The 27,131-nt window shown below is 40.6% G+C and overlaps 1 pseudogene; it reads right to left on the reverse strand.

Moving 5' to 3' along the window:
* Nucleotides 1-27,131, reverse strand: part of LOC135548943 (netrin receptor DCC-like) — a 322,470-nt pseudogene that overhangs the window by 215,450 nt on the left and 79,889 nt on the right.

Below are 27,131 nucleotides of genomic sequence, written 5' to 3' on the forward strand. Positions count from 1 at the left end.
AATATATGGATTAGAGATGGAGTCTAGTGGGATAGGTTCTGATCTCAGTGACAGAGAGATGGGGATGGAGAGAGAGAGCCTGCCCCCCCATCCCTGCCCTCTCAGAAGAGATGGATTAGAGATGGAGTCTAGTGGGATAGGTTCTGATCTCAGTGACAGAAAGATGGGGATGGAGAGAGAGAGGAAGAGATGGATTAGAGATGGAGTCTAGTGGGATAGGTTCTGATCTCAGTGACAGAAAGATGGGGATGGAGAGAGAGAGGAAGAGATGGAGTCTAGTGGGATAGGTTATGATCTCAGCGACAGAGAAATAGGGATGGAGAGAGAGAGGAATATATGGATTAGAGATGGAGTCTAGTGGGATAGGTTATGATCTCAGTGACAGAGAGATGGATCTCTGCTCCTCTCAGCCTCCCCCCCATCCCTGCTCCTCTCAGCCAGCCCCCCCCCATCCCTGCTCCTCTCAGCCTGCCTTTGATACCCTTAGTAGTAGGCCCGCATGACAAATAAAGCGAAAAGACTGTCAGAGCGACTTGCAGGTTGCATTCCTATCTCCATGACAGACAACAGACAACATATCAGTGGGCTGCATTGTAAATGCTTCAAGCTGGAGAGGGTTAATAAAAGGCCTCTTCAATCCAGGAGAATTACCGCAGAGCACAGTCATAATCCCAGGGTTAACAGTTAACAGTTAAATCAATAGCTTGATGTTAGACAGCCAATCCCAGTTAATTAATTAGGACCAATTGAAAATCGAGATAGACTATCTGAACAACCCAAGATATGAAGACTAAAGGTTGGTTTATACTACCGGTGTGTTTGTAAATTCAATCTGGAGTGTCTGAGTGAGCTAAGAGTGCGCTCTGGGTGTCCGTAAACCCAGAGCATGGTAAGATTGTCCGTTCTGACCTAACAGCAGTCAAGCACCCAAGTTAACTGGCTGACTTTCTAGCTACTTCCAGACACAAGTGAGAGAAAAGCTCACTGACCATTTTACTTGCCCTAGCAGAGCTGGTTAGCTGTTTGCATTTTTGCAATACTTATTTTCCACCATCATTTGCAAATAAATTAATAAAAAATCCTACAATGTGATTTTCTGGATTATCTTTCTCATTTTCTCTGTCATAGTTGAAGTGTACCTATGATGAACATTACAGGCCTCTCATCTTTTTAAGTGGGAGAACTTGCACAATTGGTGGCTGACTAAATACTTTTTTGCCCCACTGTACAAGGATAGATGCTTCTCCCTCTCTGTCACGGATGCCATGATTGCCCTTAGTTTGAAGATGTAATCCGGCATTTTACACAACATGTGGGTGTTCTCTTTTTGACTCGGTCTGCATATTTGCAATCAAATGCCAGAACTTCCTCCTTAGCTATCATAATTCCACTGATTTCAAAACTCGGTCCTCCAGAAATTATATATGGTATACCACCGAAGCATAGCAGCTTCCAGTTTTAGATCCAATTAAAGGTGAGGTTCAGTAGCCCAGCGTAGTGTCCAGCTTTTGATCCAATTAAAGCTGCATGAAGCCGAACAAACTCCACTCTGATCCTCCGTTGTGTTGGCAACTTTCTCTCATAGCCCACGACTTCTTTCCCGGGAGAAGCAGCAAAGAGGGAACCACAGCAACGTCTGATCCCAGTCAGTCGAACACTAGGATCCAGACAACATGAAAGCCATAACGAAAGAGTAAAATGACACAAAACAAAATAGTTTATATATACAGAGAGAGAGAGAGAAAGAGAGAGAGAGAGAGAGAGAGAGACAGAGAGAGAGAGAGACGGAGAGAGAGACGGAGAGAGAGAGAGAGACAGAGAGAGAGAGAGAGAGAGAGAGAGAGAGAGAGAGAGAGAGAGACAGAGAGAGAGAGAGAGAGAGAGAGAGAGAGAGAGAGAGACAGAGAGGGGAGAGAGAGAGAGAGGGGGAGAGAGATGGGGAGAGAGAGAGAGACAGAGAGGGGAGAGAGAGAGAGAGACAGAGAGAGAGACAGAGAGAGAGAGAGAGAGACAGAGAGAGAGAGAGAGAGACAGAGAGAGGAGAGAGAGAGAGAGGGGAGAGAGAGAGAGAGAGAGAGAGACAGAGAGAGAGAGACGGAGAGAGAGAGAGAGAGAGAGGGGAGAGAGAGAGGGGGAGAGAGAGAGAGACAGAGAGAGAGAGAGAGAGAGAGAGAGAGAGAGAGACGGAGAGAGACAGAGAGACAGAGAGAGAGAGAGAGAGAGAGAGAGAGGAGGGAGAGAGAGAGAGAGAGAGAGAGAGAGAGAGACGGAGAGAGAGAGAGAGAGACAGAGAGAGAGACAGAGAGAGAGAGGAGAGAGAGACAGAGAGAGAGACAGAGAGAGAGAGAGAGAGAGAGAGGGGGGGAGAGAGAGAGACAGAGAGAGAGAGAGAGAGAGAGACAGAGAGAGAGACAGAGAGAGAGAGAGAGAGAGAGAGAGAGAGAGAGAGAGAGAGAGATCTTGGGGAGAGAGAGAGAGAGACAGAGAGAGAGACAGAGAGAGAGACAGAGAGAGAGAGAGAGAGAGAGGGGGGGGAGAGAGGAAGAGAGAGCAGGGAGAGAGAGAGAGAGAGAGAGATTCAGAGAGACAGAGAGAGACCAACAGGAGGTCCTGTACATTATTAGGCAGAGAGAGATACTGTAGAGAAAGAGAGTCCATCTAAGAGGGAGATCGGAATAGAGCAGATAGAGACAGAGAGAGAGAGACAGAGAGAGATTTTAGAGACGAGAGAGACCCTCTGGAGAGATACAGACCCTCTGGAGGAGAGAACAGAGGTTGGAGACAGAGGTTGAGAGAGAGAGAGAGAGAATTACAGGGGGGGAATACAGCCCCTCTGGTTGGGAGAATACAGCCCCTCTGGTTGGAGAGACAGCCCCTCTGAGGAGAATACAGCCCCTCTGGTTGGAGAATACAGCCCCTCTGGTTGGAGAATACAGCCCCTCTGAGAGAATACAGCCCCTCTGGTTGGAGAATACAGCCCCTCTGGTTGGAGAACACAGCCCCTCTGGTTGGAGAACACAGCCTCTCTGGTTGGAGAACAGAGCCCCTCTTGAGGAGAACACAGCCCCTCTGGTTGGAGAACACAGCCCCTCTGGTTGAGAATACAGCCCCTCTGGTTGGAGAACAAGACATCTTGGAAAGAAACCTATTGTCACCAACAGGAGGATCTGTTTAGCTGCACCCCTCTGGTACACATACTGTATGATGAAACACAAGAATCAGTCCATCTAACAGGAATACAGCCCCAGAGCAAGTTCTCTGGTTGGAGAATACAGCCCCTCTGGTTGGTGTACTGATCCCTCCTCTCGTTTAATTTTATTCAGAATACAGCCCCTTGGTTGGAGAATAAGCCAAAACTGATCCCGGATCAGCACTCCTACTCTCAGACACTCTAATACAGACAGCCTCAGGTCCTGTACATTATTAGGTTTTCTACTCCTCTGCAGGAGAACCTGCTGAACATGATCCTGGTAATGAGGCAGAGCCAATAGACATTCTAGTAATTACATTTCTATGGGGGAATACAGCCCCTCTGGTTGGAGAATCGGTCTACTATCTACAGGTAATGTAGTGCAGACTGTTTTCTAGAGGATGGGTCTCCTATCTACAGGTAATGTAGTGCAGACTGTTTTCTAGAGGATGGGTCCCCTATCTACAGGTAATGTAGTGCAGACTGTTTTCTAGAGGATGGGTCCCCTATCTACAGGTAATGTAGTGCAGACTGTTTTCTAGAGGATGGGTCTCCTATCTACAGGTAATGTAGTGCAGACTGTTTTCTAGAGGATGGGTCCCTATCTACAGGTAATGTAGTGCAGACTGTTTTCTAGAGGATGGGTCCCCTATCTACAGGTAATGTAGTGCAGACTGTTTTCTAGAGGATGGGTCTCCTATCTACAGGTAATGTAGTGCAGACTGTTTTCTAGAGGATGGGTCCCCTATCTACAGGTAATGTAGTGCAGACTGTTTTCTAGAGGATGGGTCCCCTATCTACAGGTAATGTAGTGCAGACTGTTTTCTAGAGGATGGGTCCCCTATCTACAGGTAATGTAGTGCAGACTGTTTTCTAGAGGATGGGTCCCCTATCTACAGGTAATGTAGTGCAGACTGTTTTCTGGAGGATGGGTCCCCTATCTACAGGTAATGTAGTGCAGACTGTTTTCTAGAGGATGGGTCCCCTATCTACAGGTAATGTAGTGCAGACTGTTTTCTGGAGGATGGGTCCCCTATCTACAGGTAATGTAGTGCAGACTGTTTTCTGGAGGATGGGTCCCCTATCTACAGGTAATGTAGTGCAGACTGTTTTCTGGAGGATGGGGCCTCTATCTACAGGTAATGTAGTGCAGACTGTTTTCTGGAGGATGGGTCCCCTATCTACAGGTAATGTAGTGCAGACTGTTTTCTGGAGGATGGGTCCCCTATCTACAGGTAATGTAGTGCAGACTGTTTTCTAGAGGATGGGTCCCCTATCTACAGGTAATGTAGTGCAGACTGTTTTCTGGAGGATGGGGCCCCTATCTACAGGTAATGTAGTGCAGACTGTTTTCTAGAGGATGGGTCCCCTATCTACAGGTAATGTAGTGCAGACTGTTTTCTAGAGGATGGGTCCCCTATCTACAGGTAATGTAGTGCAGACTGTTTTCTAGAGGATGGGTCCCCTATCTGCAGGTAATGTAGTGCAGACTGTTTTCTAGAGGATGGGTCCCCTATCTACAGGTAATGTAGTGCAGACTGTTTTCTAGAGGATGGGTCTCCTATCTACAGGTAATGTAGTGCAGACTGTTTTCTGGAGGATGGGGCCTCTATCTACAGGTAATGTAGTGCAGACTGTTTTCTAGAGGATGGGTCCCCTATCTACAGGTAATGTAGTGCAGACTGTTTTCTGGAGGATGGGTCCCCAGGATGGGGCCCCTATCTACAGGTAATGTAGTGCAGACTGTTTTCTGGAGGATGGGGCCTCTATCTACAGGTAATGTAGTGCAGACTGTTTTCTAGAGGATGGGTCCCCTATCTACAGGTAATGTAGTGCAGACTGTTTTCTGGAGGATGGGTCCCCTATCTACAGGTAATGTAGTGCAGACTGTTTTCTGGAGGATGGGGCCTCTATCTACAGGTAATGTAGTGCAGACTGTTTTCTGGAGGATGGGTCCCCTATCTACAGGTAATGTAGTGCAGACTGTTTTCTGGAGGATGGGGCCTCTATCTGCAGGCAGATACTGTAGGAACTGTTCCTGGGGAGGCGGCCAATGGAACGAGTGGGTAGGCAATGTTCTAAAGGGAGCCATCCAATGGAACGAGAGCTGCTGCCGTGGTCCCAGGGGACTGTCTTTGTGACTAACTGAATCTGCAGTTTGAGGGGCTGTGGGTTGGTCCCGAATGGCACCTCGTTCTCCACTTAGAGCATTACTATTGAACAGAGCCCTATGGGCCTTGGTCAAATGTAGTGCACTACACAGGGAATAGGGAGACACTTGGCAGGCGGTCCTGAATCTTTAAGAGCACTGGAGCAGTGCGAGCTAATCAGACCGTTCCAACGCGGTGCCATGTCCCTCCCCCTCCCCCCCCCCTCCCTGTCCCTCCCTGTCGCTCACTCCCTCCCTCTTTCATGGCGGTACCATGAGGCTCCCCCCCCCCTCCCTCGCCCCCTCCCTCCCTCCCTCGCTCCCTCCCCCTCGCTAACTCTTACTCCCTCCCTGGCTACCTCTCACTCCCTCCCTCCCTCGCTCCCTCCCCTCGCTAACTCTCACTCCCTCCCTCCCTCGTGCTCCCTCCCTCCATCGCTCCCTCTCACTCCCTCCCTCGCTCCCTCTCGCCCCCCCTCCCTCCCTCCCTCCCACTTGCTCCCTTGCTCCCTCCCTCCCTCCCTCTCGCTCCCTCCCTCCCTCCCTCCCCTCCATCGCTCCCTCTCACTCCCTCCCTCGCTCCCTCTCACTCCCTCCCTCTCGCTCCCTCCCTCCCTCCCTCCCTCCCTCCCTCCCTCTCGCTGCCTCCTCCCCGCTCACTCCCTCCCTCTCACTCCCTCCCTCCCTCCCTCCCTCTCGCTCCTCCTCCCTCCTCGCTCCCTCCCTCTCCCTCCCTCCCTCCATCGCTCCCTCTCACTCCCTCCTCTCACCCTCTCGCTCCCTCCCTCTTTCATGGCAGTGCCATGTGGGCTATCAGAGTTGAGTGACACCGCGAGTAATGGATTAACAAGAAAATAGACTGTACGAATGCATACACCGACCCTGTCCAAAATGGCACCCTAATTCCCTACATAGTGCTTTCAGCCTGGTCAAAAGTAGTGCACTATACAGGGAATGGGGTGTCATTTGGGACGAATACACTGACTCGTAACTTGCAGGTAGCTCATGTGTGTCAAACGCAATGAGATATTAGTTTAATAAAGGATAAACTGTGTCATTAATTGTTAATTAAGTTTCATTCATTATGTAGCTGTTTATCTCACTGCAATCAGAAGTGAAAGGCATGAACGTCACAGTGTGACTTTCAGTAAACACACAGGCAGCCCATCAGGGGTCTATTCATCAGGCAAAAATGGAAGACAAAAGACTGAAACGAGGAGAGTCTTCATCAACTTGTCCAATAAGAACCACTGAGTCAGGTCAGGGAAACAATGACAGTGAGTGTTAAACACACAGTAATCTGATGAGAGTGAGTGTCGTACCATCAGAAAGCGTGGTGATGCTCATGTCCTCTGTGCTGATCCCAGGGCCGTAGCGGTTCAACGCCAGGACACGTAATGAGTACTCTGTGAACTTCTGAAGTCCCTCCATCTTATAACTCTGCCCGTTCACCTCCACACTCTGAAACAGAGAGAGAGAGAGAGAGGAGAGAGAGAGAGAGAGAGAGAGAGAGAGAGAGAGAGAGAGAGAGAGAGGGGAGAGAGAGAGAGAGAGAGAGAGAGAGAGAGAGAGAGAGAGAGGAGAGAGAGAGAGGGAGACAGTGAAATTCCACAGTGTGCCATCACAGCAGCAAGATTTGTGACCTGTTGCCGCAAGAAAAGGGCAACCAGTGAAGAACAAACACCATTGTAAATACAACCCATATTATGCTTATTTATTTTCCCTTGTGTACTTTAACCATTTGTACATTATTACAACACGGTATATATATATATATATAATATGACATTTGTAATGTCTTTACTGTTTTGAAACTTCGATATGTGTAATGTTTACTGTTCATTTGTATTGTTTATTTCACTTTTGTATATTATCTACCTCACTTGCTTTGTATATTATCTACCTCACTTGCTTTGTATATTATCTACCTCACTTGCTTTGTATATTATCTACCTCACTTGCTTTGTATATTATCTTTTGCTTTGTATATTATCTACCTCACTTGCTTTGTATATTATCTATTGCTTTGTATATTATCTACCTCACTTGCTTTGTATATTATCTACCTCACTTGCTTTGTATATTATCTACCTCACTTGCTTTGTATATTATCTACCTCACTTGCTTTGTATATTATCTACCTCACTTGCTTTGTATATTATCTACCTCACTTGCTTTGTATATGATCTACCTCACTTTCTTTGTATATTATCTACCTCACTTGCTTTGTATATTATCTACCTCACTTGCTTTGTATATTATCTATTGCTTTGTATATTATCTACCTATATTATCTACCTCACTTGCTTTGTATATTATCTACCTCACTTGCTTTGTATATTATCTACCTCATATTATCTTGCTTTGTATATTATCTACCTCACTTGCTTTGTATATTATCTACCTCACTTGCTTTGTATATGTTAACACATGAGAATGTTAACACATGAGAGAACACCTTTACAATAACGACCTGAAATCATGTGGTGCATAGCAAATGAATGATCAGAAAACACACTAGCCATTCACAACAGCCAGAAACATGTCTAATATCAAGTAGCACATGTAAGCATTTATTCATGACAGAGGATGACTCATTAAACATTCGGTGCCTCATACTGTATAGCCACAGGCCTTTCCTCCTTTCTCATATGGCCACATAACAAGAGTTATAAATAAAAAAATACGTAATATCATCTCATGTGATTGTTAGTAGAAAAGCTGTCAGAAAGAATGTTTCATTTCAGCTGGAGAGGGAGAGGGAGAGGGAGGGAGAGGAGAGGAGGGAGAGGGAGAGGGAAGAGAGAGAGAGAGAGAGAGAGAGAGAGAGAGAGAGAGAGAGAGAGAGGGCACTGTAATAGTGAAAAAGTAAACTTGGCAGAAGAAACCTATTTTAAAACAGTATTTTTGACCTATTTTTTCCCTATCAAATCAAAAAAATATACAACATAAACCATTTTATTCGTATTTACAAATGGTTTGTTATTAAGGCACATGAAAGTTCACATGTGGACATCCTGACGGGCCGCACCCAGGTGGTGAAGGTAGGAAACAATACCTCCACTTCGCTGATCCTCAACATTGGGGCCCCACAAGGGTGCGTGCTCAGCCCCCTCCTGTACTCCCTGTTCGCCCATGACTAGGCTACAGGGAGGAGGTGAGGGCGGGCCCTTGGAATGTGGTGTCAGGAAAACAACCTCTCACTCAAAGTCAACAAAACAAAGAAGAACCCCTATCCACATTGATGGGACAGCAGTGGAGGAGGTGGAAAGGTTTATGTTCCTCTGCGTACATATCAAAGACAAACTGAAATGGTCCACCCACACAGACAGTGTGTGAAGAAGGCACAACAGTGCCTCTTCAACCTCAGGAGGCTGAAGACATTTGACTTGTCACCTAAAACCCTCAAAAACTTTTACAGATGCAAAATTGAGAGCATCCTGTCGGGCTGCATCACCGCCTGGTAAGGCAACTGCTCCACCCACAACCGGAAGGCTCTCCAGAGGGTAGTGAGGTCTGCACAACGCATCACCGGGGGCAAACTACCTGCCCTCCAGGACACCTACATCACCCGATGTCACAGGAAGGACAAAAAGATCATTAAGGACAACAACAACTCGAGCCACTGCCTGTTCACCCCGCTATCATCCAGAAGGCGAGGTCAGTACAGGTGCATCAAAGCTGGGACCGAGAGACTGAAAAATAGCTTCTATGTCAAGGCCATTAGACTGTTCATAATGCCACTATAATGTCATAATAATGTCTGCATATCTTACATTACTCATGACATTACCCTGACATTAATACATTACCATGACATTAATACTGTATTTTTTTTACCATCGATTGCATCTTGCCAATGTCACTCGGTCATCTATATATTTATATTTATATATTCTTATTCATATACTGTTATTCCATTCGTCTACTTAGATTTGTGTGTATTAGGCAGTTGTTGTGGAATTGTTAGATTAATTGTTAGATATTACTGCACTGTCAGAACTAGAAGCACAAGCATTCCGCTACACTCACAAGAACATCTGTTAACCATGAGTATGTGACCAATAACATTTGATTGTGATGTGATTATATGTTCGAGAGGCATGTTTTACATTCAAAAGGTTCTCTTGTGAAGCCATGACAAGCGACATGCGTCTAGCTTCCTGAATCGGGTCACAAATGGTTTGATGAAGAATGCATCAACTTAAGAAAGGAATAGAATAACTGATCCAACCAAAAACATAGAGACCCAGAATGTCACGTTCGTTATAATGATGAGACCAAGGCGCAGCATGGTATCTGTACATGCTAATTCATTTAAATAATGAACACTGAACAAACTAACAAAATAACAAAACGAATAGCGTGAAGCAAACGAGCGCTGACAGGCAGAGACACACAGACATACAAACACCCGAGACCTACAAAAACCTAGACCTACAAAAACCTAGACATACAATAACCTAGACCTTCAAAACCCTAGACCTACAAAAACCTAGACCTTCAAAACCCTAGACCTACAAAAACCTAGACCTACAAAACCCTAGACCTACAAAAATCTAGACCTACAAAAACCCTAGACCTACAAAACCCTAGACCTACAAAACCCTAGACCTACAAAAATCTACACCTACAAAAACCTAGACCTACAAAAACCTAGACCTACAAAAACCTAGACCTACAAAAACCTAGACCTACAAAACCCTAGACCTACAAAAACCTAGACCTACAAAACCCTAGACCTACAAAAACCTAGACCTACAAAAACCCTAGACCTACAAAACCCTAGACCTACAAAAACCTAGACCTACAAAAACCTAGACCTACAAAACCCTAGACCTACAAAACCCTAGACCTACAAAACCCTAGACCTACAAAAATCTACACCTACAAAAACTAGACCTACAAAAACCTAGACCTACAAAAACCTAGACCTACAAAAACCTAGACCTACAAAACCCTAGACCTACAAAACCCTAGACCTACAAAACCCTAGACCTACAAAAACCTAGACCTACAAAAACCTAGACCTACAAAAACCTAGACCTACAAAACCCTAGACCTACAAAAACCTAGACCTACAAAAACCTAGACCTACAAAAACCTAGACCTACAAAAACCTAGACATACAAAAGCCTAGACCTACAAAAACCTAGACCTACAAAAACCTAGACCTACAAAAACCTAGACCTACAAAACCCTAGACCTACAAAAACCTAGACCTACAAAAACCTAGACATACAAAAACCTAGACCTACAAAACCCTAGACCTACAAAAACCTAGACCTACAAAAACCTAGACATACAAAAACCTAGACCTACAAAACCCTAGACCTACAAAACCCTAGACCTACAAAAACCTAGACATACAAAAACCTAGACCTACAAAAACCTAGACATACAAAAACCTAGACCTACAAAAACCTAGACCTACAAAAACCTAGACATACAAAAACCTAGACCTACAAAAACCATAGACCTACAAAAACCACAGACCTACAAAAACCATAGACCTAAAAAAACCTAGACATACAAAACCCCTAGACATACAAAACCCTAGACATACAAAAACCCTAGACATACAAAATCCCTAGACATACAAAACCCCTAGACATACAAAACCCTAGACATAGAAAACCCGTAGACATACAAAACCCTAGACAATATAAAACCCCTAGACCTACAAAAACCCTAGGCATACAAAAACCCTAGACATACAAAAACCTAGACCTACAAAACCCTAGACCTACAAAAACCTAGACCTACAAAAACCTAGACATACAAAAACCTAGACCTTCAAAACCCTAGACCTACAAAAACCTAGACCTTCAAAACCCTAGACCTACAAAAACCTAGACCTACAAAACCCTAGACCTACAAAAATCTAGACCTACAAAAACCCTAGACCTACAAAACCCTAGACCTACAAAACCCTAGACCTACAAAAATCTACACCTACAAAAACCTAGACCTACAAAAACCTAGACCTACAAAAACCTAGACCTACAAAAACCTAGACCTACAAAACCCTAGACCTACAAAAACCTAGACCTACAAAACCCTAGACCTACAAAAACCTAGACCTACAAAAACCTAGACATACAAAAACCTAGACCTACAAAACCCTAGACCTACAAAAACCTAGACCTACAAAAACCTAGACATACAAAAACCTAGACCTACAAAACCCTAGACCTACAAAACCCTAGACCTACAAAACCTAGACATACAAAAACCTAGACCTACAAAAACCTAGACCTACAAAAACCTAGACCTACAAAAACCTAGACCTACAAAAACCTAGACATACAAAAACCTAGACCTACAAAACCCTAGACCTACAAAACCCTAGACCTACAAAAACCTAGACATACAAAAACCTAGACCTACAAAAACCTAGACCTACAAAACCTAGACATACAAAAACCTAGACCTACAAAAACCATAGACCTACAAAAACCACAGACCTACAAAAACCATAGACCTAAAAAAACCTAGACATACAAAACCCCTAGACATACAAAACCCCTAGACATACAAAAACCCTAGACATACAAAATCCCTAGACATACAAAACCCTAGACATACAAAACCCTAGACATAGAAAACCCGTAGACATACAAAACCCTAGACAATATAAAACCCCTAGACCTACAAAAACCCTAGGCATACAAAAACCCTAGACATACAAAAACCTAGACCTACAAAACCCTAGACCTACGAAAATCTAGACCTACAAAACAGTAGACCTACAAAAATCTAGACATACAAAACCTAGACCTACAAAAACCTAGACATACAAAAACAATAGACCTACAAAAACCTAGACCTACAAAAACCTAGACCTACAAAACCAAGACATACAAAAACCTAGACCTACAAAAACCTAGACCTACAAAAACTAGACATACAAAAACCTAGACCTACAAAAACCTAGACCTACAAAAACCATAGACCTACTAAACCATAGACCTAAAAAACCTAGACCTACAAAATCCTTAGACCTACAAAAACCTAGACATACAAAACCCTAGACATACAAAAACCCTAGACATACAAAATCCCTAGACATATGAAACCCCTAGACATACAAAACCCTAGACATAGAAAACTGGTAGACATACAAAACCCTAGACAATATAAAACCCCTAGACCTACAAAAACCTAGACCTACAAATCAAGACATACAAAAACCTAGACCTACAAAAACCTAGAAATTACAAAAACCTAGACCTACAAAAACCTAGACCTACAAAAACCTAGACATACAAAAACCTAGACCTACAAAAAAAACATACCTAGACCTACAAAAACCATAGACCTACAAAAACCATAGACCTAAAAAAACCTAGACCTACAAAAACTTTAGACCTACAAAAACCTAGACATACAAAACCCTAGACATACAAAAACCCTAGACATACAAAACCCCTAGACATACAAAAACCCTAGACATACAAAACCCCTAGACATACAAAACCCCTAGACATACAAAACCCTAGACATAGAAAACCCATAGACATACAAAACCCTAGACAATATAAAACCCCTAGACCTACAAAAACCCTAGGCATACAAAAACCCTAGACATACAAAAACCTAGACCTACAAAACCCTAGACCTACAAAAATCTAGACCTACAAAACACTAGACCTACAAAAATCTAGACATACAAAAACCTAGACCTACAAAAACCTAGACATACAAAAACCATAGACCTACAAAAACCTAGACCTACAAAAACCTAGACCTACAAAACCTAGACATACAAAAACCTAGACCTACAAAAACCTAGACCTACAAATCTAGACATACAAAAACCTAGACCTACAAAAACCATAGACCTACAAAAACCATAGACCTAAAAAATCCTAGACCTACAAAAACCTTAGACCTACAAAAACCTAGACATACAAAACCCTAGACATACAAAACCCCTAGACATACAAAACCCCTAGACATACAAAAACCCTAGACATACAAAATCCCTAGACATACGAAACCCCTAGACATACAAAACCCTAGACATAGAAAACTGGTAGACATACAAAACCCTAGACAATATAAAACCCCTAGACCTACAAAAACCCTAGGCATACAAAAACCCTAGACATACAAAAACCTAGACCTACAAAACCCTAGACCTACAAAATCTAGACCTACAAAACCCTAGACCTACAAAAATCTAGACATACAAAAATCTAGACCTACAAAAACCTAGACATACAAAAACCATAGACCTACAAAAACCTAGACCTACAAAAACCTAGACCTACAAAAACCTAGACATACAAAAACCTAGACCTACAAAAACCTAGACCTACAAAAACCTAGACATACAAAAACCTAGACCTACAAAAACCTAGACCTACAAAAACCATAGACCTAAAAAAACCATAGACCTAAAAAAACCTAGACCTACAAAAACCTTAGACCTACAAAAACTAGACATACAAAACCCTAGACATACAAAAACCCTAGACATACAAAACCCCTAGACATACAAAAACCCTAGACATACAAAACCCCTAGACATACAAAACCCCTAGACATACAAAACCCTAGACATAGAAAACCCGTAGACATACAAAACCCTAGACAATATAAAACCCCTAGACCTACAAAAACCCTAGGCATACAAAAACCCTAGACATACAAAACCCCTAGACAATATAAAACCTAGCGTACCCACCCTAGTCACACCCTGACCTAACCAAAATATAAAGAAAACAGAGATATCTAAGGTCAGGGCGTGACACAGAAAACCTGAGCCTACGCCTTCACTATGGTGAATCACTAAAACGATACAGAATTACACTACGGAACAATAAGGAAAGGCACGTCATTAAAAAAAAAAACATACAACATTATGAGATCCATGTACACAAACAACACGTTAAAATTGGCAAAAAACACACATTTCCTGTGTGTGAGACAAGAATGCAGCTTACACCCCAACCTCTTCAAAATGTATATCATTGGTGAGAAAAGTCTGCCGCACCCGGACACACAAATGAAGATCTGACTAAAAATATACCCGGCCTCATTGAACCCATTGCCCTTTATGGTTGTGAGGTCTGGGCTCCGCTCACCAACCAAGACTTCCCAAAATGGGACAATCACCAAATTGAGACTCTGCATGCAGAATTCCGAGAAAAATATCCTCCGTCTACAAAGTAAAACACCAAATAATGCATGCAGAGCAGAATTAGGCCGATACCCACTAATTATCAAAATCCAGAAAAGAGCTGTTATATTCCACAACCACCTAAAAGGAAGCGATTCCCAAATCTTCCACAACAAAGCCATCACCTACAGAGAGATGAACCTGGAGAAGAGTCCCCTAAGCAAGATGTTCACAAACACAAATAGACCCCTCAGAGCCCCAGGACAGCAACACAATTAGACCCAACCAAATCATGAGAAAACAAAAAGAGAATTACTTGACACATTGGAAAGAAACAACAGAGCAAACTAGAATGCTAGTTGGCCCTAAACAGAGAGTACACAGCGGCAGAATACCTGACCACTGTGACTGACCCAAACTTAAGGAAATCTTTGACTTTGTACAGACTTAGTGAGCATAGCCTTGCTATTGAGAAAGGCTGCCGTAGGCAGACATGGCTCTCACGAGAAGACAGGCTATGTGCACACTGCCCACAAAATGAGGTGGAAACTGAGCTGCACTTCCTAACCTCCTGCCAAATGTATGACCATATTAGAGAGACATATTTCCCTCAGATTATACAGATCCACAAAGAATTTGAAAAAAAAAAACCTGATTTTCATAAACTCCCATATGTACTGGGTGAAATACCACAGTGTGCCATCACAGCAGCAAGATGGGTGACCTGTTGCCACAAGAAAAGGGCCACCAGTGAAGAACAAACACCATTGTAAATACAACCCATATTAATGTTTTGTTTATGATCTTTTTCACTTGCTTTGGCAAAGTAAACATAATGTTTCCCATGCCAATAAAGCCCCTTAAATGTGAATTGAACTGAGAGAGAGAGAGATAGAGACTGTCTCCTCCTGGGATTTGTATTTATTAAGGATACCCATTAGCAGCACCTAATCTTCCTGGGGTTTATTAAGGATCCCCATTAGCAGCAGCTACCCTTCCTGGGGTTTATTAAGGTTCCCGATTAGCAGCAGCTACTCTTCCTGGGGTTTATGAAGGATCCCGATTAGCAGCAGCTACTCTTCCTGGGGTTTATGAAGGATCCCGATTAGCAGCAGCTACCCTTCCTGGGGTTTATTAAGGTCCCCAATTAGCAGCAGCTACCCTTCCTGGGGTTTATTAAGGTCCCCGATTAGCAGCAGCTACCCTTCCTGGGGTTTATTAAGGTTCCCGATTAGCAGCAGCTACCCTTCCTGGGGTTTATTAAGGATCCTGATTAGCAGCAGCTACTCTTCCTGGGTTTATTAAGGTTCCCGATTAGCAGCAGCTACCCTTCCTGGGGTTTATTAAGGTTCCCGATTAGCAGCAGCTACCCTTCCTGGGGTTTATTAAGGATCCCGATTAGCAGCAGCTACTCTTCCTGGGGTTTATTAAGGTCCCCGATTAGCAGAAGCTACTCTTCCTGGGGTTTATTAAGGTCCCCGATTAGCAGCAGCTACTCTTCCTGGGGTTTATGAAGGATCCCGATTAGCAGCAGCTACTCTTCCTGGGGTTTATTAAGGTTCCCGATTAGCAGCAGCTACTCTTCCTGGGGTTTATTAAGGTCCCCATTAGCAGCAGCTACCCTTCCTGGGGTTTATTAAGGTTCCCGATTAGCAGCAGCTACTCTTCCTGGGGTTTATTAAGGATCCCGATTAGCAGCAGCTACTCTTCCTGGGTTTATTAAGGTTCCCGATTAGCAGCAGCTACCCTTCCTGGGGTTTATTAAGGTTCCCGATTAGCAGCAGCTACTCTTCCTGGGGTTTATGAAGGATCCCGATTAGCAGCAGCTACTCTTCCTGGGGTTTATGAAGGATCCCGATTAGCAGAAGCTACTCTTCCTGGGGTTTATTAAGGTCCCCGATTAGCAGCAGCTACTCTTCCTGGGATTTATGAAGGATCCCGATAAGGCAGCTACTCTTCCTGGGGTTTATTAAGGTTCCATTAGCAGCAGCTACCCTTCCTGGGGTTTATTAAGGTTCCCGATTAGCAGCAGCTACTCTTCCTGGGGTTTATGAAGGATCCCGATTAGCAGCAGCTACTCTTCCTGGGGTTTATGAAGGATCCCGATTAGCAGAAGCTACTCTTCCTGGGGTTTATTAAGGATCCCGATTAGCAGAAGCTACTCTTCCTGGGGTTTATTAAGGTTCCCATTAGCAGCAGCTACTCTTCCTGGGGTTTATTAAGGTCCCCATTAGCAGCAGCTACTCTTCCTGGGGTTTATTAAGGTCCCCGATTAGCAGCAGCCCTCCTGGGGTCCGAACACATTAAGGCACTTACAGTACATTACCACACAAAACAAAATATAAAACAGTACATCCTATAACATCATTACACCACTACATATCTACAATAGAAAATGTATAACACCACCATAAAATAATATTACAACGTATCTGTTTGTAGAGTACGTGTGTGTCTGTGCCTGTGTGTGTCTCTTCACAGTCCCCGCTGTTCCATACGGTGTTCCATAAGGTGTTCCATACGGTGTTCCATAAGGTGTTCCATACGGTGTTCCATGAGGTTTTCCATAAGGTGTTCCATGAGGTGTTCCATAAGGTGTTCCATAAGGTGTTCCATACGGTGTTCCATGAGGTTTTCCATAAGGTGTTCCATAAGGTGTTCCATAAGGTGTTCCATATGGTGTTCCATAAGGTGTTCCATAAGGTGTTCCATGAGGTGTTCCATAAGGTGTTCCATGAGGTGTTCCATAAGGTGTTCCATAAGGTGTTCCATACAGTGTTCCATGAGGTGTTCCATAAGGTGTTCCATGAGGTGTTCCATAAGGTGTTCCATAAGGTGTTCCATACGGTGTTCCATGAGGTTTTCCATAAGGTGTTCCATGAGGTGTTCCATAAGGTGTTCCATAAGGTGTTCCATAAGGTGTTCCATAAGGTGTTCCATGAGGTGTTCCATAAGGTGTTCCATGAGGTGTTCCATGAGGTGTTCCATAAGGTGTTCCATAAGGTGTTCCATAAGGTGTTCCATACGGTGTTCCATAAGGTGTTCCATAAGGTGTTCCATAAGGTGTTCCATAAGGTGTTCCATAAGGTGTTCCATGACGTGTTCCATAAGGTGTTCCATAAGGTGTTCCATAAGGTGTTCCATGAGGTGTTCCATGAGGTGTTCCATAAGGTGTTCCATAAGGTGTTCCATAAGGTGTTCCATACGGTGTTCCATAAGGTTCCATGAGGTGTTCCATAAGGTGTTCCATAAGGTGTTCCATACGGTGTTCCATAAGGTGTTCCATAAGGTGTTCCATAAGGTGTTCCATGAGGTGTTCCATAAGGTGTTCCATGAGGTGTTCCATAAGGTGTTCCATGAGGTGTTCCATAAGGTGTTCCATAAGGTGTTCCATGAGGTGTTCCATGAGGTGTTCCATAAGGTGTTCCATGAGGTGTTCCATGACGTGTTCCATAAGGTGTTCCATAAGGTGTTCCATAAGGTGTTCCATGACGTGTTCCATAAGGTGTTCCATAAGGTGTTCCATAAGGTGTTCCATGACGTGTTCCATAAGGTGTTCCATAAGGTGTTCCATAAGGTGTTCCATAAGGTGTTCCATGAGGTGTTCCATGAGGTGTTCCATAAGGTGTTCCATGAGGTGTTCCATAAGGTGTTCCATAAGGTGTTCCATGAGGTGTTCCATGAGGTGTTCTTTTTTAAAAGTCTGATTCTACTGTTTGCATCAGTTATCTGATGTGGAATAGAGTTCCATGTAGTACTGTGAGCCTCCCTTAGTATGTTCTGGACTTGTGAAGGTAGAGCAGCACTTTATTACATGCAGACTTCTCCTTATCTACTGTTTTTTATTTAACCTTTATTTAATGAGGCAAGTCAGTTAAGAACAAATTCTTATTTGGAACTGCCTGGGTTAACTGCCTGTTCAGGGGTAGAACGACAGATTCGTCGACAGATTCGTCGTTCTACCTTGTCAACTCGAGGATTTGAACTTGCAACCTTCCGGTTACTAGTCCAACGCTCTAACCGCTAGGCTACCCTGCCGCCCCTGTTGTAACAATATATTTTGACCCTGACAGTTTACAACCCAGGGTTACTCCAAGCAGTTTAATCACCTCAACTTGCTCAATTTCCACATAATTCATTACAAGATTTAGTTGAGGTTCATGGTGAATAGTGAATGATTTGTCCCTAATAAAATACTTTTAGTTTTATAAATATTTAGGACAAACTTATTCCTTGCCACCCATTCTGAAACTAATTGCAGCTCTTTGTTAAGTGTTGCAGTCATTTCAGTCGCTGTAGCAGCTGACGTGTATAGTGTTGAGTCATCCGCATACATAGACACTCTGGCTTTACTCAAAGCGAAATGACTTTAGCTTCCCTCCAGGCCTGAGGGCACACACCTTCTAGTAAGCTTAAATTGAAAATATGGTAAATAGGAGTGGCAATATCGTCCGCTATTATCTTCAGTAATTTTCCATCCAGTGTTGTCAGACTCCGGTGCTTTTTCATTGTTGCTAGACAACAACAATTTTTTCACTTCTTCCGTACGGAATTCAAAATTGCAATGGTTGTCTTTCGTAATTTGGTCAGATATACTTGGATGTATAGTGTCAGTGTTTGTTGCTGGCAAATCATTGAAGTAGTTGGCAACGTCAGTGGATTTTGTGATGAATATGGCCATCTGATTCAATGAATGATGGAGCTGAGTTTGCCTTTTTGCCCAGAATTTCATTTAAGGTGCTCCAAAGCTTTCTACCATCAATCTTTATATCATTTAGCTTTGTTTCACAGTAAAGTTTCTTATTCTTTTTATTTAGTTGTCATGTTCTGACCTTAGTTCCTTTGTTATGTCTTTGTTTTAGTATGGTCAGGGCGTGAGTTGGGGTGGGTTGTCTGTTTGTTTTAGTATGGTCAGGGCGTGAGTTGGGGTGGGTTGTCTGTTTGTTTTAGTATGGTCAGGGCGTGAGTTGGGGTGGGTTGTCTGTTTGTTTTAGTATGGTCAGGGCGTGAGTTGGGGTGGGTTGTCTGTTTGTTTTAGTATGGTCAGGGCGTGTTTTAGTTGGGGTGGGTTGTCTGTTTGTTTTAGTATGGTCTGTTTGTTTTAGGGCGTGAGTTGGGGTGGGTTGTCTGTGTTCTTTTTTCTATGTTGTGTTCCTGATGTTGTGTTTGGCCTGGTATGGTTCTCAATCAGAGGCAGGTGTCGTTAGTTGTCTCTGATTGAGAATCATACTTAGGTAGCCTTTTCCCACCTGTGTTTGGTGGGTGATTATTTTCTGTTCTGTGTATGTCACAACAACGAACACTCACCACGCTGCACTTTGGTCCTCAACTCATTCCAACGACGAGCGTCACATTTGTTTAGTCACATGATTTCTCAATTTGCCAATCGGTTGTGCGGACAGTTTTATTTGACATTTCTTTTGCCTCATCCATCTCAACCATACCATTTTTCAATTCCTCATCAATTAACAGTTTTTTAACAGGTTTTAAATGTCATTTTCTTAATGGGTTCTTATTAGTAACTGAAATAAGTAGTTTCATAAATGTGCCAAGTCCAGCATCTGGTTGCTCCTCATTACACACCACAGACCAGCAGCGTCTGGTTGCTCCTCATTACACACCACAGACCAACAGCGTCTGGTTGCTCCTCATTACACACTACAGACTAGCAGTGTCTGGTTGCTCCTCATTACACACCACAGACCAACAGCGTCTGGTTGCTCCTCATTACACACCACAGACCAGCAGCGTCTGGTTGCTCCTCATTACACACCACAGAGCAGCAGCGTCTGGTTGCTCCTCATTACACACCACAGAGCAGCAGCGTCTGGTTGCTCCTCATTACACACCACAGACCAGCAGCGTCTGGTTGCTCCTCATTACACACTACAGACTAGCAGTGTCTGGTTGCTCCTCATTACACACCACAGACCAACAGCGTCTGGTTGCTCCTCATTACACACCACAGACCAGCAGCGTCTGGTTGCTCCTCATTACACACCACAGACTAGCAGTGTCTGGTTGCTCCTCATTACACACCACAGACCAACAGCGTCTGGTTGCTCCTCATTACACACCACAGACCAGCAGCGTCTGGTTGCTCCTCATTACACACTACAGACTAGCAGTGTCTGGTTGCTCCTCATTACACACCACAGACCAACAGCGTTCTGGTTGCTCCTCATTACACACCACAGACCAGCAGCGTCTGGTTGCTCCTCATTACACACCACAGACCAGCAGCGTCTGGTTGCTCCTCATTACACACCACAGAGCAGCAGCGTCTGGTTGCTCCTAATTACACACCACAGACCAACAGCGTATTTTCCTCATTACACACCACAGACCAGCAGCGTCTGGTTGCTCCTCATTACACACTACAGACTAGCAGCCCATGGTTGCTCCTCATTACACACCAAGACCAGCAGCATCTGGTTGCTCCTCATTACACACCACAGACCAGCACATCTGGTTGCTCCTCATTACACACCACAGACCAGCAGCATCTGGTTGCTCCTCATTACAACCACAGACCAACAGCTCTGGTTGCATCATTACACACCACAGACCAGCAGCGTCTGGTTGCTCCTCATTACACACTTAGACTAGCAGCCTGGTAGCTCCTTTACTGACAGACCTGAACCAGCGTTGGTTGCTCCTTTATTACACACCACAGACCAACAGCCTGGTTAATCCTCATTACACACCACAGACCAACAGCCTCTCTGGTTGCTCCTCATTACACACCACAGATTCAACAGCGTAATCTGGATAGTCATTACACACCACAGACCAGCAGCGTCTATAGCTCCTCATTACACACCACAGACCAGCAGCTTTGGTAGCTCCTCATTACACACCACAGACCAGCAGCGTCTGGTTGCTCCTAAAATTAACAAGGGTGCCAATACTTTTGGAGGTAACTGTAAATTATTCCTGCCTGGCCTGGACTGCTATGTGCGAGACCACACACTGTGTTTGTGTCTGTGTGTCAGTAACAACAACCTCTTGTCCCTTCTCCCACTGCGACAACATCTGCAGGTCAGGGATTGGCCGAGTCAGCCAGCCAGACCCACAACCCAACCTGGGATAAATGGAGGGAAGTCATGCTTCACAAGGAGGGATCTCAAAGGAAGGGTGTGTGTGTGTGTGTGTGTGTGTGTGTTCGTGTGTGTGTGTGTGTGTGTGTGTGTGTGTGTGTGTGTGTGTGTGTGTGTGTGTGTGTGTGTGTGTGTGTGTGTGTGTTTACATAGTCCATACTTCCAGGAAGAAATTAAATATAATTATGTACAGCTAAACACATACAGTGCCATTTTGCTAATTGGACTACTACTGTATTCAAAGGCTTTACGCAGGGGGATGAACCTATTGGTGGTGTTGATAGTCTATTATTGGGAGGGGAGAGCAGGAGGGGAAGAGGGAGGGAGATCGGGGAGGGAGAGGGTGGAGGAAGGGGAGAGCAGGAGGGGAAGAGGGAGGGGGACGGGGAGAAAGGGAGGGAGATGGAGTGGGGGAGGGAGGAGGTTAGAGGAAGGGAGGGAGATGGAGTGGGAGGGAGGAGGGAGGAGGTTGGAGGAAGGGGGGGAGATGGAGTGGGAGGGAGGAGGTTGGAGGAAGGGAGGGACATGGAGTGGGAGGGAGGAGGTTGGAGGAAGGGAGGGAGGGGAGGGAGGAGGAAGGGAGAGGGAGATGGGGAGGGGAGGGAGGAGGAGGGGGAGGTTTGGGAGAAGGGAGGGAGGAGAGAGAGAGGGAGAGCAGGGAGGGAGGGAGGGAGGGAGGGAGGGAGGGAGGGGGTGTGTGTGTGTGTGTTTGCATACAGCATAGTGCCTTCCAGGAAGACATGAAATAGAATTCTAAACAACTACAGTATGATCAACATCTTCATTTGCACGTGGCAGAGGGTGTAAATACATTATGTACTGTGGAACATTATATACTTCTATATATACTGTAATGGGGTGGTATATTATATACTTATATATATAATATATGTACTGGAATTGAGTGGTATATTATATACTTCTATGTATACTATATGTACTGTAATGGGTTGGTATATTATATACTTCTATATATACTATATGTACTGTATGTACTGTAATGGGTTGGTATATTATATACTTCTATATACACTATATGTACTGTAATGGGGTGGTATATTATATACTTCTATATATACTATATGTACTGTAATGAGGTGGTATATTATATACTTCTATATATACTATATGTACTGTAATGGGGTGGTATATTATATACTTCTATATATATTATATATACTATATGTACTGTAATGAGGTGGTATATTATATACTTCTATATATACTATATGTACTGTAATGGGGTGGTATATTATATACTTCTATATATACTATATTTAACATTTAACATTTAAGTCATTTAGCAGACGGTTATCCAGATACTTACAAATTGGTGAATTCACCATATATACTATATGTACTGTAATGGGGTGGTATATTATATACTTCTATATATATGATATATACTATATGTACTGTAATGGGTGGTATATTATATACTTCTATATATACTATATACTATATGTACTGTAATGGGGTGGTATATTATATACTTCTATATATACTATATGTACTGTATGAGGTGGTATATTATATACTTATATATATACTATATGTACTGTATATATATATGGTATATTATATACTTATATATATATACTATATGTATATATACTGGTATATTATATACTTATATATATACTATATGTACTAAAGGGGTATATATTATATACTCTATATATATACTATATGTACTGTAAAGGAGTATATTATATTTGTCTATATATACTATATGTACTGTAATGATGGTATATTATATACTTATATATATACTATATGTACTGTAATGGAGTGGTATATTATATACTTATATATATACTATATGTATACTTCTATATAATGGGTGGTATATTATATACTTCTATATATAATATATGTACTGTAATGGGTTGGTATATTATATACTTCTATATATTATATACTATATGTATGTATATGGGGTGGTATATTATATATATGTATGTAATGGGTGGTATATTATATACTTATATATACTATATGTACTGTATGTGGTATATATATTATATACTATATATACTATATGTACTGTAATGGGGTGGTATATATATACTTATATATACTATACTATATATACTATATATGTACTGTAATGGAGTGGTATATTATATACTTCTATATATACTATATATAGTACTGTAATGAGGTGGTATATTATATACTTATATATATACTATATATATTATATATGAACTGTAATGGAGTGGTATATTATATACTTATATATATACTATATGTACTGTAATGAGGGCAGGTATATTATATACTTCTATATATACTATATATACTATATGTACTGTAATGGGGTGGTATATTATATACTTATATATTATATGTATATATATTATACTATATGTACTGTAATGGAGTGGTATATTATATACTTCTATATATACTATATGTACTGTAATGGGGTGGTATATTATATACTTCTATATATACTATATATACTATATGTACTGTAATGGGGTGGTATATTATATACTTCTATATATATATACATATGTACTGTAATGGAGTGGTATATTATATATACTTCTATATATACTATATGTACTGTAATGGGGCGGTATATTATATACTTCTATATATACTATATATACTATATGTTCTGTAATGGGGTGGTATATTATATACTTCTATATATACTATATGTACTGTAATGGGTGGTATATTATATACTTCTATATATACTATATGTAATGGAAGTATATACTACTACTGGTGGTATATTATATACTTCTATATATACTATATGTACTGTAATGGAGTGGTATATTATATACTTCTATATATACTATATATACTATATGTACTGTGATGAGGTGGTATATTATATACTTATATATGTACTATATGTACTGTATTGGAGTGGTATATTATATACTTCTTTATATACTATATGTACTGTAATGGAGTTTATATTATATAACTTCTATATATACTATATGTACTGTAATGGAGGTGGTATATTATATACTTCTATATATACTATATGTACTATATATTATATACTATATGTACTGTAATGGTGTGGTATATTATATATATATTTATATATTATACTATATGTACTGTGATGAGGTGGTATATTATATACTTCTATATATACTATATGTACTGTGATGAGGTGGTATATTATATATATACTTATGTATATATATACTATATATACTGTAATGGAGTGGTATATTATATACTTCTATATATACTATATGTACTGTAATGGAGTGGTATATTATATACTTCTATATATACTATATGTACTGTAATGGAGTGGTATATTATATATTTCTATATATACTATATGTACTGTAATGGAGTGGTATATTATATACTTCCATATATACTATAATACTGTAATGGGGTGGTCTATGATATATATATGTACTTATATATACTATATATACTATATGTACTGTAATGGGGTGGTATATTATATACTTCTATATATACTATATGTACTGTAATGGAGTGGTATATTATATACTTCTATATATACTATATGTACTGTAATGGGTTGGTATATTATATACTTCTATATATACTATATGTACTGTAATGGATTGGTATATTATATACTTCTATATATACTATATGTACTGTAATGAGGTGGTATATTATATACTTCTATATATACTATATGTACTGTAATGGGGTGGTATATTATATACTTCTATATATACTATATGTACTGTAATGGGTTGGTATATTATATACTTCTATATATACTATATGTACTGTAATGAGGTTGTATATTATATACTTCTATATATACTATATGTACTGTAATATACTTCTATATATATACTATGGGGTGGTATATTATATACTTCTATATATACTATATATACTATATGTACTGTAATGGGGTGGTATATTATATACTTCTATATATACTATATATACTATATGTACTGTGGTGAGGTGGTATATTATATACTTATATATATACTATATGTACTGTAATGGAGGTGGTATATTATATACTTCTATATATACTATATGTACTGTCATGAGGTGGTATATTATATACTTATATATATATACTATATGTACTGTAATGGAGTGGTATATTACATACTTCTATATATACTATATGTACTGTAATGGAGTGGTATATTATATACTTCTATATATACTATATGTACTGTAATGGAGTGGTATATTATATACTTCTATATATACTATATATACTATATGTACTGTAATGGAGTGGTATATTATATACTTCTATATATATACTATATGTACTGTAATGGGGTGGTATATTATATACTTCTATATATACTATATGTACTGTAATGGAGTGGTATATTATATATGTACTGTAATGGGTTGGTATATTATATACTTCTATATACTATATGTACTGTAATGTGGTGGTATATTATATACTTCTATATATACTATATGTACTGTAATGGGGTGGTATATTATATACTTCAATATATACTATATATAACTATATGTACTGTAATGGGGTGGTATATTATATACTTCTATATATACTATATGTACTGTAATGGAGTGGTATATTATATACTTCTATATATACTATATGTACTGTACATGGAGTGGTATATTATATACTATATATACTATACTAATGAGGTGGTATATTATATACTTATATATATACTATATATAATATGATATATATACTGTAATACTTATATTATATTATATATTTATATATACTGTGGTATATTAATATACTTACTATATATACTATATGTACTAATGGATGGTATATTATATACACCACTATATGTACTGTAATGGATGTGGTATATTATATACTTGTATAGGTATATTATATACTTATATATACTATAATGTACTGTAATGGAGTGGTATATTATATACTTCTATATATACTATATATACTATATGTACGAGTAATGTTGTGGTATATTATATACTTCTATATATACTATATGTACTGTAATGAGGTGGTATATTATATACTTCTATATATACTATATAAACTATATGTACTGTAATGGAGTGGTATATTATATACTTCTATATATACTATATGTACTGTAATGGAGTGGTATATTATATACTTCATATATACTAATGGATGGTACTGTATATGTATGGAGTGGTATATTATATACTCTATATAACTATGATATACATATATACTATATAAACTATATGTACTGTAATGGGGTGGTATATTATATACTTCTATATATATATTGCACATATGTACTGTAATGGGGTGGTAATGGAGTGGTATATTATATACTTCTATACTGTAATGAGGTGGTATATACTTTACTTATACTATATATACTATATGTACTGTAATGGGGTGGTATATTATATACTTCTATATATACTATATGTACTGTGGATGAGGTGGTATATTATATACTTATATATACTATATGTACTGTAATGGAGTGGTATATTATATACTTATATATATATGTACTATATGTATATTATATACTTATATATGTACATATGTACTGTAATGGTGGTATATTATATACTTCTATATATATATATACTATGGATGGTATATGGCAT

Source organism: Oncorhynchus masou, chromosome 11 (genome assembly GCF_036934945.1).
Source record: "Oncorhynchus masou masou isolate Uvic2021 chromosome 11, UVic_Omas_1.1, whole genome shotgun sequence".
NCBI classification, from domain to species: Eukaryota; Metazoa; Chordata; class Actinopteri; order Salmoniformes; family Salmonidae; genus Oncorhynchus; species Oncorhynchus masou.